At 41.6% G+C, this 17,117-nt stretch overlaps 1 long non-coding RNA gene across 1 annotated transcript; it reads left to right on the plus strand.

Annotated features, from left to right (window-relative positions):
- The first annotated feature begins 10,561 nt into the window (after window positions 1-10,561).
- LOC144366504 (uncharacterized) lies at window positions 10,562-11,361 on the plus strand. Its single transcript, XR_013425567.1, has 2 exons — window positions 10,562-10,840; window positions 10,958-11,361. It is a non-coding gene; the product is annotated as an uncharacterized LOC144366504 (long non-coding RNA).
- The last annotated feature ends 5,756 nt before the right edge of the window (window positions 11,362-17,117 follow it).

The raw sequence follows: 17,117 nt of genomic DNA on the forward strand, positions 1-17,117 counted from the left end.
GCACTTGCCTGTAATCCCAGTGAATCAGGAGGCTGGGGCAGGAGGATCTCAAGTTTGAGACTAGCCTCATCAATTTACTGAGGGATTAAGAAACTTAGGGAAAATGCATCTCAAAACAGAAAGTAAAACGTGGGAATGTGGCTCAATGGTTAAGCACCCCCTGAGATCTATCCCCAGTACCCCTCAAAAAATTCCTCATACAAATAATTAATTTTTCAGTTATTCTTGCACTCTAAAATGCCACCACATATTTGACTCTTGTAGCACATACTCACTCTTTAGCTAGGATCTTTCTAGATGTTTTGACTCTATATAAAGAATGGTGATAACTGATGGATTGGCTTATTTGGATAATTATCAGTAATGAGGAGAATAATGATAGCAACTATTATTTAATGCCTACTATGTACCTGGATCTGTAGTTCATATTTTATACATATTACTTTAAGCCTTATAATAGCTCTAGGAGGTAGATATTGTTTATCCCCACTTAAAGATGAGAAACATTTGTCTCTGTTATCCTTTCCTAAAGCTCAGAGCTATGAGAGGCAAGTTATAATTTGTTTGACCCTGAATCCTAGGATTTTAATCTGTCTATATGTCTGTCTGTCTATCTATCTATCTATCTATCCATCAATCCATCCGTTCATCTTGCAATGCTGGGTGTTGATCCCAGGCCCTTGAACCTGCCAGGGAAGCTCTCCACCACTGAGCCACACCCCTAGCCCAATTCTAAAATTTTACACAGCAACTTCCTTAATCAGGTTGGTACATGAGCAAGCCCTTCTTGTCCTTTTCTTGGTTTTGGCTGATCTTTTAGCTATTTTATTTCACCCTGAAATATAAGAAATATAAGAAAAGGTAAAAGAAATCTGAGCTACTTTTAGCTTACTCCTCTAAGATGCCGGTTAAAAGTGTGGTTGAAGCTAACATGAGGCCCCAGAATTATGTGCTGATTTCACAGGTTTATGATCTGCTCACTCACCCTCTTCCATGCCACTCGTTCCCTTGTCCCTTGGAAACACCTCTCTCTCTGTTTCCAAGCCATTTCCACCGGAAGCTTATGAGAAAGGGTGCTGGGTTTAGAGAAGGGTGTGGGATCTGGAGCAGAGAGAAGCGTAGAAAGGGTGAAGCGAGGATTGCAGATCTGTGCGGGTGTGAGTGAAAACACCACCTTCGCCTCCCTTGAACAGTTGTTGCTGTTGGTTATAAATTAACAAGCTGTTACCCATATGTCCCTCTGCCATTGATTCCATTTCCCTTGGTTAACTGCAGCTTTTATGTTGTGGGTTCTCCTGTGGAGGGTTTAACCTCCCGAGGGCTGGAGCTCAGGGTCAATGCTCCTGATTGAAATAAATGTTCTCGAGTGGCTCGCCTGTGTGATGGCTCCATCATCCACGGCTGGCTTTGAAGTGTGCGTGCTCTTTTGAGCCCATCAGCAGGACTGTGGTGTATTTTGCCAGACTGACCTTTTTCTTTGTGGTCTGTGGCTTAGCAGTCACTCCTGGGCGGTAGCAAATCAAGAATGAGGACAGGCAAAAGGACTTTCTTCATGGCTGCTTGTCTCAAGATAGGAAGAGGTGTTCTCGGGCAACTGAAAATCCTCACAGCCACACAACAGGACGCCAGGCCTGGGTGCCAAACCGACCTCTATGGCATCTTTTGCTTTGAATCAGAGTGTGTGGGGGGTGTTGGGTATAGAAAACTGATGTAGGTGAATTTCTCTATGGCAAACACCAGATATTCCAGTTGACATGATTTGTGGAAAATAGTTTTCATTTGAGGAGCTACTCAACTAGCAACTACATGGGGTGGCTTTGTTAAAAAGGATAGAGATTTTAAGCAGGTTCAGGAAGAAAGAATTCTATAGTTGATTGGTTATGTCTGCCTGGTCCTGGGTGTGGGGATTCGCATCATGTGTGCCAGCTCTTACATACCACCCTTGTATAGCTCTCTTCATGTTCTAAGTGCTTTACATGCATGAGTTAATCTTCTCAATAACTTATTGTCTCACAGATGAGAAAATTAAGGCATAGAGAGGTCAAGTGTGTTAATCAGCTTTTCATGGCTATGACCAAAATACCTGACAACAACCATTTAGAGGAGGAGAAGTTTAATTGGGGGCTCATGGTTTCAGAGGTCTTAGTCCGTGGTCAGCTGACTCCATTGCTCTGGACCTAAAGTGAGTCAGAACATCATGGCGGAAAGGCATGGTGGAGGAAAATTGCTGAGCTCATGGTGGCCAAGTAGCAGAGAGAGCACAAGGAGCCAGGGACAAGATACATAGTCCCAGGGGTACACCCACAGAGACCTATTTCCTCCAGCCATGCCCCACCTTCTTATAGTTACACACCATAGCCATTCAAATTATTAATCCATTAATGATTAACTTAATGGCTCATAGTCTGATTGTTTTTTACCTCTAACCCATTCCTGCATTGTGTAATATGAGCTTTTTGAAGGGATGCCTCGCATCCAAACCATAACATCCAGTTAATTTGTGCAAGGTCACTCAATTAGTATAGGGCCAAGGCAGGATTTGAATCCAAGGAGTCGGGCTTCATAGTTTGGATTCTGAATCACCACTGTTACGTGTCAAAGTGGACAGTGGCAATAGGAGTCCTGGAAGTTCACCTGCCAGACTTCTGCTCCTCACGCTACCCTCAGACTCTCTGGCCCTTCACAAACCACCCTTGGGTAAGTCCCCCTCAACTTAGCGGCGGCCTAAACGCCCATCCTGCCAGGAGGTGGTTGACTGGGGGGGATGTCCTCTCTCACTGGAAGACTTCTTGTCAGACTGTCTTGTCATTTTGGTCAAGAAAAATGACTTAGGCCTTTCTGGTTCAGAAAAGGCTTCACATTTGTTCCTGGCCTAAGATGCGAGAGGGAGTCTTTACCGTGATGCTTACTAGACAAGAGCTTCACAGGGCTCCATCGCACTTCCTTCCTCCCAGACTGACAAGGCTTAAGATTCTCGACCTTGTAAAACGAGATGGCTTTTTCAAACAGATGAAGATTAAGTCCCAAGGATGAAAAGGTTGCTCAAAGCACATATCTGTGACAATTTAACCCAGGTCTCTGGAATGCATGAGATCTGTTGGTGACAGGGAAGTTGAAGACACTGGTGTTTCGAAACCCATCGCCCTGTCTCAACTGTGCCACTATTTGCCACTAAGGTGATCCTTTGTTTGTCTGTTTTAAAGCAAACATTTATTAAGCACCGAGTACCACATTGCAATATTCACAGCCACCGAGGAGATACAGATTTATCTGCATTACAAAGATGAGGACCCTGAGTCTCAAAGAGATTAGGTAAATTTTGTTGGACTCCAAAGTCCTTCTCAGTGGAATTGGAAAAGTTCAGCTTGTGTTGTTATTGTTGCTGCTGAATCCCAATAAATGAAAATGCCATTAAGCAAAGCAGATGTAGCAACAGGGTTCCCAGAAGTCTACCTGCCAGGCTCCTGCCCCTTGTCTCAGCTACTCCTCATTCTCTAGACTTTCACAGAACGCTTTTAGGAAACTGAGAAAGTCCCCTGCAGAATAGCAGCTTAAAATCCCATCCTGCCCAAAGGTGGCTGAGTGGCGGATGTGTCCTTTTACTGGATAACTTCCTGTCATGGGGCATTTGGGGCTCTTCCCCAGCCACCTAAACACAGGCTCCCCTGTTTACTCAAACAGAAATATCTGAATGGAAGTACAGCTGTGTCTACAGGTTTTCTAGCTTTCCCCAGCACTAAGGTCCTTATTTTCAAATTTCTTTGGAATTTTTGTTTAATATGCAGACACTCCTCTGTACCTGCAGGGAATTGGTTCTCAGATCCCTGCAAATAACAAAATATGAGGATGCTCAAGCCCTTTGTATAAAATGGTATAGTATTTGCATATCATCTGTGTACATCCTCCTGTATACTATATGTAAATGCTATGCAAATAGTTGTTATACTGTATTGTGTAAAGAATAACAAGAAAAAAAATCTGTACGTGTTCAATCCAGATGCAGTTTTAAAAACTATTTTTCTATCCCTGGTTGAATTCATGCATATGAAATCTGCAGATATGGGGGAGGGGCTGATTATACTACTATTTTGAAACAAATTTGCTCAACTCAAACTCTTCTATAGATACTCAATGTTTACTTTGATATGATTCCTGCTATGCCTTTCTATTCTTAAAAAAATTTTTTTTAGTTATTGATGGACCTTTATTTTATTCATTTATTTATATGCTGTGCTGAGAATCAAACCCAATGCCTCACACATGCTAGGCAAGCACTCTACCACTGAGCCACAACCCCAGCCTTTCTATTTTTATATGCATATATCAATTACTGAAAGAAATGGGATCATACTATATGTATTCTGCAACTTATATTTTTAACTCACAATATATCATGATTAAAACTCCAGAGTACCATTTATACATTAAATTTATAATTTCTATATAGTATGAATATACCCAAAACCTAATGTTTTCAGAAAAGAACTTGTCACATTGGTTTTTGGAATCCTAAGAGCTTATATTTTTTAACCCACACCTACCAAATGTAGGCATACTTTTTTTGTGGTTTTTCTTGTGGCTAAAAGATATGTCAAGGGAATTATGTGAAATTTGATTTTTGTTAGTTTATCAAATAAACATAATCCACGTGAGAGGGCCTAGTGCAGCGTGCTAGGAGAGGTACATGTGCTCATTAAAAGCTCATTAAATCTGAAAATATAATATACTTTAGCAAGTAAAAATGGACTTGAGACAGTAGAGTGAATATTAGTGTGCCTGGATTGATTTTTATTGAATGTATTTTAAAAGTAAGATTATTAACTTTTCTTAGGTGACTAAAGGAAATTGGAAGAAAAGGAGTTATTTTCCAATCACACACATGCTTCTACAGTTCAGCTACCTATGATTAAAATAAAGCCAAACCACACCAGGGTTACATTAGATATTCACTGTTCAGATAACAATAGGTTATCACTTTCTTTTTGAATTGCTCTCCAATGAATGCTACCCCCCCTCCTTCCAAGAATGTCAATCAGTCCTTACTCCTGTTTGGGCTGATTGGTGAAGCATTAGCCTGCTCTTAACCGACAATGAAAATAGCTGCTCTCCAGGTACTTGTCAGGCAGTATAACCTCTAGCTCCCTGACACTCAGCATCCATCCAAAGCCTAGTTGATAGAAACAATGCTTTTGCACAATTGTCTAAAGAATAGTCAGTTCATCTGTCCTCTCTTTGAAATTCAAGTTCTATCCGTGAACATAAGAAAGCTGTGTTCACGAATTAGGTTGTGGGATCATGGTACCGTAATTTCAAGAAAAATGTTACTTTGGGGCAATCCATCCTTATTGTGATTAACATTTGATGGTTGGAGACAAGAGATTTGAGTTTTATTTTTTTTTTTCAGCTATGCCATGTATTAGCTGTAAGACTTTAAGGGAGTTATATTAACTCTCTAAATCTCAGTTATCTCATCTGTTCAATAGAAATAAGAACAGCTCCTCCTTCCTAGGCTACTGGTAGAATTAAATGAGATAGTCTATGTTAAGTATTGGCAATACAGTACTCACTACATGGACCAACAGGAGTAGCCATTGTTTTAACCAGCACCTTCTAGGTCTTCTGCGAATCCTAAAGACTGATAACCAAACTCAGGGCATGTTTGGACCAACAGGTTATTCTCTAGTTTGCCTCCACAAATGCTCATGCCCGCCAAGCTGTGCTCATCAAAGTCAACTGCTTTCCCCAACATATTTAAGCCAGTTGAATTTGCTACTATAGACATATACTTTAAAATTTGTATTAAAATATTCCAAGAAATATGACTAGAATTGTTATTTCAATAAAAATCAAGGGAACTGTTTGAAAAGACTTCATAAAGGTGAATAGTCAAGAAAAATTGTCATTAATGTAGCTGTGCATATAACAACTATTAAAAAATGGGGAAAGGAGTATCAAAAACTAGACTGGGAGAAATACACAGTCAAATGCTTCATCAATTGTATAATTTCACACTCCAATTTAAGTAAGCTGAAACTCCAAATTACAGGTGATGCATTGTGGATGTAATTTATGTAAGAAAGATGCACTGTGATTTAAATCACAGGACTCTAAATCAGAGAAAGGACGTGGCCCTACGCAGGCAGATTGGGGAAGGAATGTACATCGTAGGATTAATTTAAATAAAAGGTTTAAGGTGTGTCTGTATAGTGATTGTGTTTGTAAATACGTGTCCCACTTTAACCAGCCTTTTTTTGTTTCTGTTTTTGTTTTTCCTCAACCAGGGAGTCGCTGGATGCAGATCATTTCTGTCATCACGAACAGCACTTTTCCAACTCATGAGAGAAAGCTCTCTCTGGTCCCAGAACAAGCAGTACTTTTCCATGAGTCAAAATGTTTTATCTTAATGGATTTTTGTGAATCAAATAATTGGTTTCTTTTTTCTCTTTGTAGTTATTCCTGGAAAGTTTAGAACCAAATTAGGGATCTACCCCTTACAAATGAAGACAGTTTGATAATATGCATTTTTGTACTAATCCCATGCCTGGCCAACCTCTTCTTTCCCTGCATTTCATTTTTTTTTTTTGAGGTTTATATTATTTTATGTAACTTTATGTATCATTCAAGGTACATATACAAAACTCAGGACAGTTCTAAGTATTTCAGATAGAGAGGGATACATATATATATATATATATATATATATATATATATATATAACACGTATGTAACGTATGTATATGTATATATATATTGCAGGAGGCGCAGTACTAAGGATTGAACTCAGGAGCACTTGACCATTGAGCCACATCCCCAGCCCTATTTTGTATTTATTTAGAGACAGGGTCTCACTGAGTTGCTTAGTGCCTCGCTTTTGCTGAGGCTGGCTTTGAACTTGCAATCCTCCTGCCTAAAGCCTCCAGAGCTCCTGGAATTATAGGCATACACCACCACACCCATCGATAGTGAGGGATTTGATGTAAGGAATTAGATGATTTAAGCATGGTTTAAATTGCTAGAAGGGTAGGTTCTAGAGTGGTCCTCCAAGAATGTCTCCCTGAGAAACACTGCCAAACGGAACCCAAGGGACCCTGCAGCTAAGGCACAGCCAGGAAACAAGTCAGGAGGCTCCCACTGGAACTACAGACTTTGAAAGCTCACCTCATAGCTGCAGCTTAAAGGTGTGGAAACTGCTATCCCCAGGCTGCTGCCTCTGTCTTTTTGTTCCCATGAAGGTAGGGAGGATTTGGCAAGGCAAAACAGAAGCACACGTCTCCAGGTCCTGGGACACCAAGAGAAGTAGCCAAAGCAAGAAGAGAAGATGGCTTCCAGGTGGACTTTAGGACGTCATACAAGTACTCTGACAGATGCCCCTGAATTCCCAGCAAGCACCTGGCTTCCAGAGAGTCCAGGTGCTCTGCCATCTAAGCTCAAACTAGAAGGTTACTGTGAGTGCTAAGGGACAATCCTTGTGTGCTCAAAATATTGTTGTGAGTCACCATAAATCCTTTCTGGTCCAAGATGGGGAGACTCTAATTAGGAAAATCCTTCCCATCTCTTTAAGTAGCAAATTATTTTATTACGTCACATTTGACATACCTGTCTTTCCGGAGACATATATTAGAAGTAACAGTTGGAGAAAACTCAAAGGGGAGACTCAAAGTTTGAACTGAGCTCTGAGTTGACCTCTTACTGCCCACATCACACTAAGCCACCCCAAGATGCAGAGTTCTCACTTACATATAATAACACCTTCCCTAATTATGCCATGTAGTATTTCGGGACCAAAGGAAATTATAAGTGTGTGGTACAGTTTACTTTATCAGACTGGCCTGTGGTAAGGATTTCATTTTGATCTCTCAATTCTCTAAATCCATTTCTATCTGCTCTACACCTCATCCTACCCAGCTGGCAAGAGATTTAAACAAGGGCTGGGGTTGTGGCTCAGTGGTAGAGTGCTCGCCTAGCATGTACGAGGTACTGGGTTCGATCCTCAGGACCACCTCAATGTAAAATAAAGATATTGTATCCACCTAAAACTTAAGAATAAATCTTAAAAATAAAATAAAATAAAGAGATGTAAACCAAGCCATTACTAAGGTTTCTTTCCTTCCCAGAAATATACGGGGAGCTACTGGGACTCAGACAGTGAGGGGGATTTCTTAGTTTGGTCTGCCCAGATCTGTGAGATGCCTGTATTGGAGTCACCCATGGCTCCTTGAAGCTGAGGGATTCTGCTGCTTCCAAACCAGTTGGACACCTGGGTCTTTGTCTCCAGGATTTGGGGCATCTTGGGGTCTGGTAGTCCTTTGCCTTCAGAACTGTTCCCTGCTGGAGTGTGTGGTACTGTCAAGTTACCTGCTGCAGCACAAAATTTCTATTTCCTATAAGTCTCAGGTAACCTCCCCAAACAGTCCTGTGGCCCCTGCTCAAGTGCCCACCTGCTCACGCCTTCCAGGAAAAGCTATCATATACCTACGCTGAACCCAGACTTCAGCAAATGAAGGATGCAAAAGGGAGATCTGTTGTTTTCTGGCAATTTCTGCCTGTCACACAATTAATCTCTCAACAAATTACACTGCCACATCTGAAAAACAGTTTTTAGACCTGTCAAGTGTTCTACAGATGCACAGAACATAACTCAGGGCTTCGCTTTCATCTAATCTCATCCTAGGCTGGTCCTAACAAAGAGCTGCTTTTGAGAACCAGGCTTTGGCGACTGCCTTGGGAAAATTGCACACATTAAAAAATAGAAAGCACTATTTTAATCACTATTTTTAGCAGGCATACCTACCAGAAAGGAAGCAGAGAGGCCTAATGTTCGGGTCTATCTAATCCCACTAATATGCTGAGCTCAGCAGCTGGGTGACTTCATACAGGTCATTTAAGCTCTGTGGGGGTTGGATTTGTCATGTTTGAAATGAGATGGTTACGATATGTCCATGGTTTTCTAAATACTCAGTAGGCATGAGGATGGGAGTGGATGGGGCCTGGGGTCTCCACCTCTGTTTAACCAGAGCTACATGACATTTATTGCAGTTTATGTGTCTGGTTTGAAAAAAAGAATTCTGCTACTCAAAGCAAGAAAAAGTTTTTGAAAACCAGTGGACTGGCTGATCTCTTGGGTCTGATTCTGTGAATGCATCTGGATCTGCTGAGAACTGGAGTTGACCTGTCTCCTGCCTGCTGTCCCAGCGAGTCCTTCTCTCAGATGTGAGCAAATGCTGACTGTGGCCCCGGCCTTGGGCTGAGAACCAAAGATGTAAGGACAGGATTAACCCTTCAGGGACGTTCAGCTTCTGGGGAAATAGGAGCTGATGGTTCCAGGGCCCCTCCTCTGCCAACCTCTATCACTTTTTAAACTGGAACACCTCCCCATCTTGCCTTGGGCTGTTTAAATTTGAGGTGGATGCATCACAACCTGGACAGGCGATCTTACACGCTGTCTGTGGCTGCCTTACCTGCTGCTTTGGCATTTTCTATCCTAGTCAAATGAAGCCCACAGTTCTAAATCTAAAGTCCAGATTCACAGCGGGTAATATTAATGAATCACTTAATCCCTACAGTACACAGTTTCTGAGTACCTGCTCTGTATGAGGCAAGAGACCAGGTGCCAGGCTTACAGTGACAAATGAGGCATGGACAATGTCCTTAAGAAGTCTATGTGCTCCTGGGGGAGACAGATCACAAATACATGACACTAAAGTGGGAGCTGGGGTCCACACAATGACTTGGGAGCACAGAGAAGGGGACAGTTAGCTTTGCCTGGGGAATTGGAAGAGACTTCCTGTTGACTGGACTATAGTAGCTACTCAATAAATATTTATTGAATGAGACTGATGTTTGAGATGATGGACTTTGGAGCTAGACTGCTTGGAACTGAATCCCAGCCCCATCACTTTATCAGATCCATGACTTTGGGCGAGTTATTTAACTTCCATGGGTCTCAATTTTTCTATCCGAAAATGAGGCTAATAGTACTGGCCCTTCCTCAGAGGGCCGTTATGAGAATCTAGAGTTAACAGGAGTTAAGTACTCACAACAGCCTTATTCCCCTGGTAAACGCCACCCCCCCACCTGCCCCATCTTGCTGATTACTATGAGCCTTGAACCAGAGCCCACTGAGCACAGAAGAGAGGCCAAGAAAATGCACGGGATCAAGTTCAAAAACATGGGAGAGCTTTCCAGAAACCCAATGAGGAAATTTGCTTTGACTGGTATTTTTAAAAACGGATGGGGCTTGATGAGGGCATTCCACGTTTTATTAGACAACCATATCATCATTTTGTACTCCATAAACATGTACAGCTATAATTTGTCAACGCAGATTTTTTTTTTTTAAATTTTGAAAGGGGCAGGGGAGTGTGGGAAGCATCGTCCCCTCTATCCTCCCTTCTCCTCTGTCCCTGGACTCGCCTCCTTCTCCGTTCCACTCTTTACTTTCTGTCCTCCTCCTGGGACTGTGATGGTTCATCTTACCAACCTGGCTGGGCCACGGGTAGCAGGATAGCTGGTTAAACATTATTTAATGCTCCCTCTCCTCCTCCTTTTCCGTACCTCGGTTTTCCTTTCCCTCCTGCCACTCTCTTTTGCTCTCTCCTCCCCGCTCTTCCTCCTTCCGTCTCTCTTCCTCCTTCCGAGGTCTGTTCTTCTCACCCTGACCCCTCTTGACTCTCTCGGTTCCTGTGCATCCCCGGGCTGCCCACCCACTCAAGCTGACCGTACAGTACTTCCCCACAGCCCGAAAAGCCAGACCCTCCTTTCCTGTCCATCAGGATTTGCACAGACCAGAGCCAAGACATCCATCATTTTTGTGGTTGCTGCTTCTCAGTGGAAAGAGCCAGTGGGTGCCCCTCGGTAGCCAGCTCAGCCAGGGCTCCCAGATGACATGTGCAGCTGGGGGTGATGGCAGCTTTTGCTCTTCTAACTTTTCACTGTCAAACTCTCTTGTGGTTTTCAGGGTTTCAATGACAAGCAAGCAACAGGGACAGAACCATCCCTGCTGAGAGCCTGAGGGCATAGAGCCTGGATCCTCAGAAAGAAAAAAAACTCATGAGTTTACCACACTCAGAAGCTGAGGCTCAGGCATGAAGAGGAAGCCTGGAGCCAGAGCAGAAGGCCTTCGAGAAGTTGGCCTGGGCGCCTCCCGAGAGGGGCCTTCATTTCCTCGGCTCTGCCAGTGATCCCTGCAGGTGGATTCTGTTGCAGATTGTGGGGCTGGAGTGCTACCGAGATAGACCAGGCCCCTGCCCTCCCGAGATGACGTCGAAGTTGCAGAAAGACCCTAAAGAAGTAAAAATGCAAAGAAGATACTTTTAGATAGTAACCAGTGCTGCAAAGAAAATAAAGTCATTAATGAAAATACCTTTGTGGGCAGAGTTGGCTTTCAATTGCAGGGTCTGCAAAGTCCTGCCTAAGGAGGAACCCCTAGTGCAGAGTTCTCAATTACAAGAAGGAGCAGCCATGGAGAGACACCTGGAAGAGTACGAACACGAGCCAAAGAGTCAGGTGGGAAGTGTCTGGAGAATAAAGGTCCCAGTGATGGAGTGTAGGGATCTAATGGGGAGGGTGGTGTCTGATGGCTTTGGGGAAGGGGCCAGCCACCAGGACACTTGAGGCCTTGTAAGTCATGTCTCTTAGTCTGTTTGGTAAGTGACCAAGAACGAGTGGATGATTTTATCAGGAATTTATTCATAGGAGCATAGGTGCCCATTGGATTGCCAGGGACAGATGTGGAAAAGAGATCAGCATATAGGGGTGGCAGTCGACGAGTGTTGGTGTTGCCAGCGCTGGCCCCTGGGCCCTGGATGGCAGCCCCTGCTGCTCTGCTCGCCATCTGAGTGGATTTGCTGCAGTCATCACAGTTGCCTCCAAAGAGTGGGTGTGTTAGGCAGGCTCTCCAGAGAAACAGAATTAATAGGCTATAGGGTGTGTGTGTGTGCATGCATGCAAGCCCGCCCGTGCGTGTGTGTTGTTATAATGAATTGGCGCATATCATTATGGAGACTGAGACGTCCCAAGCTCTGCATTTGGCAAGCCAAAGTCCCAGAAGCACAGATGGTATAGCTCCAGCCTCTGTTGCTGAAGGCCTGAAACCAGGAGAATTAATGGTGTCGATCCTTGTCCAAGTTCAAATACAGGAGAAGATTGATGTCCCAACCCAAGGCTAGCTAATCAGAGACAGTGAATTCTCCCCTACCAAGTCTTGTTTTATTCAGGCTTTCAACTGATGTGACCCACCAACATTTTGCTTTACTTAGTCTACGTATTCAGATGTCAATCTCACCCAGAAGTGCCTTCGCAGAATAATGTTTAACCAACTCTCTGGATGCCCATGGCACAGTCAGGTTGATAAAATTAACCATCACAGTGGACAAGTGCAGCCGATGGGCTCAGAGGTCATGTGCCTGCTGCAACCTGGGGACAAAAAAAAAAAAAAAAAAAAAAAAAAAGCCTGGGAAAGTGAATATCCAAAGTATTCTTGAGTGGGAAGCAGAGTCTACTGGGGAATGAAATTGACCAAATCATTATGTGCATGTACAGATATGTCACAATGAATCCTGCTATTATGTATAATTATAATGCACCAATAAAAGGAAAACTCAAAAGGCAGGGGATTTCCCATGTATAGAAAGTGGGTTAGGGTTCTGGGTAACCAAAGAAATGGCAAATGTCCACCCCATCATGTCATCATGTCAGTTTTTAACTTCAGTGCAACGGGAAGTCACTGGAGAACTTTCAGCAGGAAGCTCTATGATCGGATTGATAGTTTTTAAAGGTCAGCCCGGCTTCTAGGTGGACAGTGGGTGGAAAGGCAGCAAGAGTGACAGCAGGAGGATTCTGGAGGGACGATGTTGAAAGAGAACATTAGCTTGGCCAGCACGCTTGCAGTGAAAGTGGGAAGATGTGGTTAGATTAAGGATTTTTTTTTTTTCAGAGATGAAATGAGCAGGACTTGCTGATGGATTAAGGGTAAGGGGTTAGGTAATGGGGCTAGTCAAGGGTTTTAGTTTTTTCAGTTAAAAAATTCAGAGAGCCAGGCATGGTGGCGCATGCCTGTAATACTAACAGCTTGGGAGGCTGAGGCAGGAGGATCACAAGTTCAAAGCCAGCCTCAGCAAAAGTGAGACACTAACCAACTCAGTGAGATCTGTCTGTAAATAAAATACAAAATACAAAATAAGACTGGGGATGTGGTCAAGTGCCCCTGAGTTCAATCTCTGGTACCAAAATAATAATAATAACAATAATTTCAGAGAGTGATACAAGTTAAAGGGATGGGATGTGGAGTCTGGGGAAAAATATGCTTGTTTTGATGTGTGAATTTCAACATTCATGAGTCACCTATTTGTTCTCTAAGTGACAATATAAAGTAGACCTTTGGGTATTTTAGATAGGATTCAGAAGACAGGTCAAGCTTAGAGAAACTGGCAGGAGCATATAGCTTTGCTTTGGCTTTTGCTTCCACTAATTACTAGCTGTGCAGAACTTGAGCAAGTTGTAGACTATCTGTGAGCGCCAATGTCCTCAGCCATAAAACAGGGTGTATTAGTTTCCTTGGGCTGCTATAACAAAGTACCACTGGGTGGCTTAAAACAATAGAAATGTATTTTTTTTTTCATAGTTCTGGAGGTTCAAAAGCTGAACTGGAGGTAGCAGTAAAGCCAGAATCCCTGCAAGGGACCTTGGAAGGAAGTTTTTCTTGGTTCTCCCCAGCTGCTGGTGGTCCTCAGCGATCTCTGGAATTCACTGACCAATCTCTGAGTCAGACGTCATGTGTCACTCTTTCCTCCCCTTTCTGTGTTTCTGCACTGAACAGTTGTGTCTTCAGTCTCTTTGGATATGGAACTTTCTCCCTGCATGACACTGAGATTTTTGAAGAATACGATTTTCCATCCCCTTTGTCAGTAATCATTCTTCATTTGGAGTTTGGGCAGTGTTCCCCTATAGTTAGATTCAGATTTTTCATTCTAGGTAGGACAATTTCAAAAGTGCGCTCTTCCAAGATGCCCATTGGAAGGCATAGGAAGGTTATCTTTGCCACATAGGCAAAGTTATTTTTTATTAAACATTTTAATGGCCGTATAGTATATATTCAGAAAAGTGCACAATTAATCAATGGGCAGCTGTGTTAATTACCATAAGATGACCACACAAATATTATCACAACTAGGATCTGAATAGAATACTAACAATATTCCATAACCCACCCTCGTGAGTTTTCCCAGTAACCTCTTCCTCGCTCCCTTTTTTCCAAAGGTAATCACTAACCCAATTTCTAATTTCACAGATTGATGTTGCCTATTTTGAAACTTTATGTTTTGGTGTGTCTGGCTTCATTAGCTTTACTTTATACATTTGTAAGATTCACTTGAGTATACACTTTGTTCATTCTCACTGCTGTATAATATTTCATTTTAGGAGATCTCTTCCACCAAATGTAAATGTTGAAACTCTGAACCCCAATTAGTATTAATATTAGTTTAGGGGCCTTTGGAAATAAACAGGCATAGATGAGGTCATGAGGACAGAGCCCCCTGATGGAATCTGTATCCTTAAAAGAGAAAGAAACTAGAGCTCTCTTTCTCTGTCAAGTAAAGACATAACGAAGAAAACCCCTCACCTGGAGCTGAATGGGCTAGCACCTTGATCTTGAACTTCTCAGCCTTAAGAAATATAAGAAATAAATTTCTTTTATGTAAGTCACCTAGTCTAAGGTATTTTTGTTATGCAGCCTGAACAGACTGAGACAGTAGTACTATGCACAGGCTTGTACACCTACTTTGTTGAACATGGATTTGCATTTCTGTGGGTATATTTGCAGGAGTGCTGGGTTGTAGGGCATGCCCTGTAGGTATTATCAAACATTCTTGCAGAATGGCTATATTAATTTTTCCTCATCCCAGCAGGGTGTGAGTTCCTATTGCTCCAAATCTCTCTATCACTTGTAATATACTGACTTTTAAAAATTCAGCCAATCTAGAACATACAAAGCACCCTCACCGTGATTTCAATATGCAGTGAGGACCTTTTCTTAGACTTTTTGGTCATTGAGCCATTATTTTTATACAGTTCCTGTCCAAGAATTTTAGGAATTGTTCTTTTGTTTTTTTTTTTCTGTGATGGGTTTTCTGAGATTTTCTTATTGACTTGTAGGAGGTCTGACTATTCTGGATTTGAGTCCTGTGCTGGTTTTATGTACGGAAGGGGTATTCCTTCTCTGTTGCTTGCCTCTTCATTTTCATAATGACATTTTGGAGAATCAGAGTTTCAAGATAGTTTAATGTAATAATTGGTTCCTTTATGGTTATTGTGTTTTGTTTAATATTTTACTTTTTCAAAGCCATGAAGCTATTTCCATATTTTATCTTCAGAAGCTTTTGTGGTTTACCTTTCACATTAAAGCTACCATCTATCTGGAGTTGATTTTTGTGTGTGGTGTGAGGTAGGGGGTGAGAGGCATTCTCCATCCCCCCCCCCCCACAGGATGTCCAGTTGACATGGTTCCAATTGTTGAAAAGACCAAGTTTTCTCCTCTGCTCTTCTGGGCCACTTTTATTGTCAATAAGGTATGAAATAATGAATTATTTTATTGTCACTAAAATATGTGTAGTTCTATTTCTGTATTCTCAATTGTGTTCCTTTGGTTTGTGCAAACAATTGCAGCCTTTATTAGAGTTTGTTTAGAGCTTAGAGCTTTGCACTATGTCTGGAAGATGGCTAACAGGAGTTCTCTAGATTTGGACATCACAATTTATTGGGGATAGGGGGTGCTATTCTTTATTCTTTGTATTTCATAAAAATCCTAGAATTGCCTTGTTGAATTTTAACAAAAATATCTGCTGGGTTTTTAATTGTCACCCAATGTATAAATCAATTTAAGAACTGACATCTTTATAACATCAATCTCTGGTTCATGAAAACTGACATTATCTTTCAGTTTATTTAGGATCTCTTTAATTTCTCTCAGTGACATTTATGCTGTTCGGTGTGTAGATTTTGAATAGCTTTTATTAGATTTAGCCTTAGATATTTGAATGTTTAAAGAGTATTATAAAGGATATTTTATTAATGTCTTATTTGCTACTGGTGGCTAGTATATTAAAGCACAAATGACCTTTTGTCAATTTATATTCAGAAATCTTGCTAAATTAACTTATAATTTATAAAAAGTTATCCATAGAGTCCTTGGATATGGACACAAATCATGCCATCCATGAACACTACCAGCTTCACTTCTTGACTCAGGGTGCTTTTACGTTCTATACCTTTTTGTGACATTGTTGTCCTGATGGCATTTTGCTGATTGTGACCTATGTGTATCTCAGGGCACTGTCACCTTGTTCCTGATCTCAAGGCTCAAAGTTCTGCAGGATTTCTGTCAATACTCTTTACCAGATTTAGGCAGTAGACTTCTATTTCTAGTTGGCTAAGAATTTTTTAAAATTTTTTTTTTATCATATATGTGTGTTGAATTTTGTGAAGTGCTTTTTCTGCTTCTATTAAGATGATTATGCGATTTTCCTTTTGTTCTGTGAGCGTACTACATCACTTCTATTGATTTTCAAAGGTTCAATCAACTTTGCATTCTTGGAATAAACTCAGTTTAGTTCTGATGTATTTTATTTCTCATATTCAATTTGCTAAAACTTCTTTATTTCTTTTTTGGCATTCCATACCTAGGTCCTGAAAGATGCAACACTCCACCACTGAGCTATGTCCCCAGACCAGCGTTAATTCTTCTTAGAACTTTCATCTGTTTGTGAGACACTCTGGCCTGCATTGTAACCTGCTGAGGAGGACTTAATGTCAGAGTTTGGTTGGTCTGATAAAGCCAGTTCAGAAGCTTGCTCTCTCTCTCTCTCTTTTTCTTTCTATTCCCAGATATTGCATAAGATTGATATGGTTTCTTCCTTAAATAGCTTAAATATGTGGAAGACTTCACTGATGAAGCCATCTGTGTCTGGGTTTTAGTTGCCGGAAGGATTTTACTATAGATTCACTTATTCTGACAGATAGAGGACACTTTGGATTTTTAAATTAATTTCAGAATGGGTTTTGGTAGGCTTTCTTTTTCTAGATATTTGTCTAATTAAGCTAAATTATTAAGTTAATTGGCA

Source organism: Ictidomys tridecemlineatus, chromosome 9, assembly GCF_052094955.1.
Source record: "Ictidomys tridecemlineatus isolate mIctTri1 chromosome 9, mIctTri1.hap1, whole genome shotgun sequence".
NCBI classification, from domain to species: Eukaryota; Metazoa; Chordata; class Mammalia; order Rodentia; family Sciuridae; genus Ictidomys; species Ictidomys tridecemlineatus.